Source organism: Lactuca saligna, chromosome 9 (assembly GCF_052625555.1).
Source record: "Lactuca saligna cultivar CGN05327 chromosome 9, ASM5262555v1, whole genome shotgun sequence".
NCBI lineage: Eukaryota > Viridiplantae > Streptophyta > Magnoliopsida > Asterales > Asteraceae > Lactuca > Lactuca saligna.
The window spans coordinates 130628540-130633165 of record NC_136425.1 but is presented as its reverse complement, the minus strand read 5'-3'; the positions used below and the strand labels follow the sequence as shown (position 1 = coordinate 130633165).

Genomic DNA, 4626 nt, shown 5'->3' with positions numbered 1-4626 from the left:
TTATCCATGTAATGTTAAACTATATTTAGAAGATGGTTTAGTTTTTAGGTTTGGTTTTTAAACAAAGAAATCATCCGTTACAAAACAAATGTATTTCAAACTTTCTTCTCACCGAACGTTTCTGAAATCATGACCTTCATTCTATGATCAGGTGATGTCAAGTAGTTGATTGACTACCATCTCGCTCATAGATATCAAGTGGACTTGTAACCAACTCAATTGTTTAAGACCCAATTGCTTGAACTGCTTACAGAGTCAACTAATGACCCTTGAATCCAGCTCATTCTTAATTTCTTATGCCCTCTGTTAATATATACAATATATAGATGATATATTGGACCGTTGTTACGTACGGAAACTTAACTTAATTAATGATGAGCACTTGCATTCAAATTATACTAACCTCAAGATCATTATTATTAGTTTGGTTTAACCTCAGAAATATGTAATCAAAATCATTTAACCGGCATCATTTACGAAGTTTGCTAAAAAGATTACAACATACATATACCATTTAAACTCATTCGAGATCATTAACTGATTAAAGGAAACATAATAAATAGATAATTGCTTCTAAAATTTTAGTAAGATGTTTAGAATTTCGTCTTGTACAATATATAGTTTGTGCATCATCCATTCTAAAGAATGTTGCATCCTCCACCATCATGGGATGGTGGATGCCCATACACAAATTGTCCATATCCATTTTGACAAGGATTGTTACAATACATTATGGGAAAACCAATCGGTTTATCGGCTTCCTTCTCCTTCTTTTTGTACGGTCCAACACTTACAATATTAGCCACCCTTTGTTTCTTCCTTAAACAAGTTGCGATGGAAACGGGATCAACATCTCCAATCACAACTAACATCTCCTTCGCTAAATCTACCGATACCTCATTAACACCAGATAATTTAGTGACCGTTTTCAGTACATCCTTCCTGCATTTTTGACTATGCATGTTCACTTTCACCTTTATCTCCTATGTTTGTGCATGGACGAACACAATTATTTGGAGGGAAAATAAATGATAAAAGTTGGAAAGAAAGTGCCAAATGCAACAAAACATGGAAACATTACCTGAGCCATACTATGTACAGTAAATGATCCCGTAGATGAAGTTCAAATGCTCTTAAAATCTTGTGACATTTATACACCCATTCATACGCTTAGCACATCATCTTACCTAACAAATTGATTATGCATATGGAAAGACTTTTGACTCTTAAACAGTTGATATCGTAAGGACTTTGACTGAGGTATTTTATTTCGAGTTACATAAATGAAAAAGCATGTCAAATCAATGAATAATAACAAATTTTGGCATGTAAAATATGATATTTCTGTACAACCAAAATTACTGTGCAAATCAATTTTTTATAATAAACTTTTTTTATACAGACTTTTGAAAGTTAAGCAAAATATATATATATATATATATATATATATATATATATATATATATATATATATATATATATATATATATATATATATATATATATATATATATATATATATAAGGGACGGTTCACTTAAAATTAAAAAAAAATAAAGATCTTCAAATTCAATCTCAACCACATATCTCATTTACTGCTCTAATAATCCAGCGTATCAGCAACAACGGACTATACCTAATCATAAATGATTATATGACAGAAAGATAATAATATGGGATTATACATGTTTATATGTATATGCCAAATTATAAATGATTATACATATATGTCCGTTCATATATTGAGTAATAATAAATGATTATAACAGTTAGTGGCAGAAGAGGTGGTGGTGACGGAGGTAACGGTGGTATAAGTAACGGAGGTGACAGTGGCGAGGTCGGATGGTGACAGAGGTGGTGGTAGTGGTGGTGACAGTGGCGGCTATGGTGGTGGTGATGGTAACGGAGAAAGGAATGGGCGGTCTTGTATAATCATTTATGATTATATCAGGCATGCTGCACAGGTACACCGGAGGTTTAGAGCAGCAGATGTGAAAATACGTTGGCTGAAGTTGAATGTCAAGATCTATATTTTATTTTTAATTTCAACGGAACCTCTCTCTCTCTCTCTCTCTCTCTCTCTATATATATATATATATATATATATATATATATATATATATATATATATATGTCTTGCTTAACTTTCAGAATTCTTTATAAAAAAAGTTTATTCTAAAAAAATTGATTTGTACAATAATTTTAGTTGTACAGAAATTTCACAGTTTTTTGCATGCCAAAATTTTATGAGCTTTCAATCGAGAACATTTCTTATTGTGAGAAAATTTAAAACAAGTTTAAACCTCACAATTATAAATAATTAGAAACTATTAAAAAACCTACTATCCAACACCACTTACTACCCAACCAACACCACCCCTCACCACCTTCTAACAACCACCCACCACTACCAACCACCCATTACTACAACCTACAACCCAGTACCACCACCCACGACCAACACCCATCACCAGTAGCTACCCCCAACACCCACAACCACCACCACAACAAATCATTACTAATAACTACCACAACCCACCACTCGTCTCTACCAACTATCATCACCGCATGTCACCACCACCCTACCCACCATCACCCCCACCCACCACCACCACCACCATCTCCACCATCAGCCATCAGCCATCACCTATCACCACCCACGTTCACCACCCACCACTGTACAAAACTCATCACCAAACACCACCTACCACCACCACTTGCCACAACCACCCTACATATCAACCACAAAACCATCGCCACCACCACCACAACCACCTATTATCACCACCACCTGCCTCCACAACCCATTACCACCATTCGCCACAACCACCCAACACCACTCGTCACCACCACCCACCAACATCATCACTACCTACCCCTATCACAGCTAAAACCACTAACCATCACCATCCACCACCCACCACCACCAGTACAACCCACCCATCACCCCAACTACCCTCCACATCCATCACCCATCACCATTATCCACCACCAACCGTCACCACCTACCGTTATTACCAATATCTGCCACCACCATCTACCACCACACATCAATACCACCCGCTACCACCACCCCATACATTACCCACTAAAACTACCAATACGTGCCACCACCACTCGCTATCACCAACCACCATCACCCAGCACTACAACCACCCGTCACACCCACTCACCACTACTTGCCACCACCACCCACCACCAAACAGCACCACACGCCGCCACCACCCATCAACACTTTCACCACCAACCCACCATAACCACCACCACCCTTCACCACCACCATCACCTTCAAGCAACCACCACCTACAACCATCAAGAAACAACTTTCACTTACGAAACCCATCACCCATAACCCACCACCACACGTTACCACCATATTTACCACATCTATCACGTACCACCACCCGTCTTCACCACGCGATCACCACTAGCTATCTGTAACCACCTACACCATAGGTGATTAAATACATATAATGTCATAAATCATGTTTGATTATATGTATTTGTTTACATAAATGACATGTGATTAAATAAATATATTAATATGTGATTATATGTATCTAATCACATAGGATTTACATAAACGATATTTGTTTTCAAGTTTTCCATTCAATACTTTTTCTCATGTATTTCATCATATCTGATTATATGTATTTAATAACATACGATTAACAAATATTTGTTTTCACATTTTTTTATCCAGTCTCTTGTATAGAATCAACATATGATTATATGTATCTAATCACATATAATTTATATACGTAATATCCTTTTTTCTCCATACAAATCATATGTGATTAGATACATATAATCATATGTGATTAGATGTATTTAATAATATATGATTAAAACTGAAAAAGAACAATTATTGAATCGAGACCACGATAATGAATCTTGTCCTGAAAATTTGATGTTTGTAGACAACTTAGGGAAGAGTGTATTTCAAATTGATTCATTTAATGGAATAGACAAAACATGCTTGTGGCATTTTCATCTTGAACATGTTAACAAGAAGCGCATCCCCTAACTCCAAAAGGATAAAGTGATAGAAGCATTTAACTTAAGGTCAGATGATACGTGCGAATACTCTTTACTTGAAAAGATGACAAAGTCACCTTTCACTGGTTCTTGTTAAAAAGGTGAAGGATTGTTGGATCTCATACACACTGATGTGTGTGGGCCCTTCAGATCCACCACAAGGGATGCAAATCGATTCTACGTGACTTTTACTAATGATTATAGCAGATATGGCTATATCTACTTAACCAAACACAAGTCAGAAACCTTTGAAAAGTTAAAAGATTTAAACAAGAAGTTGAGAATCAATCAGGCAGGAAGATAAAGATGCTTGGATCTGACAGAGGCGGTAAGTATCTTTTTATCGAGTGTCACGACTACCTTAAGGAATGTGGAATAGTTTCACAGTTGACTCCTCCTAGAACACCACAACTTAATGGTGTGGCTGAGAGGCGTAATCGGAACTTGTTGGATATGGTTCATTGCATAATGAGTCATTCACTTCCAATATCTTTCTCGGGGTATGTCTTAGAGACTATTGCTCGTATTCTTAATCTTGTGCCAACAAAAAAGGTTGCCAAAATACCTCACGAGATGTGGATAGGGAAAG

The 4626-nt window shown here is 36.4% G+C and overlaps 1 long non-coding RNA gene across 1 annotated transcript; it reads right to left on the bottom strand.

Moving 5' to 3' along the window:
- Window positions 1–444: 444 nt before the first annotated feature.
- On the bottom strand, window positions 445–1192 carry LOC145018304 (uncharacterized). Its single transcript, XR_013666948.1, has 2 exons — window positions 1082–1192; window positions 445–983 (listed from the first exon to the last, which is right to left on the bottom strand). It is a non-coding gene; the product is annotated as an uncharacterized LOC145018304 (long non-coding RNA).
- Window positions 1193–4626: the final 3434 nt, after the last annotated feature.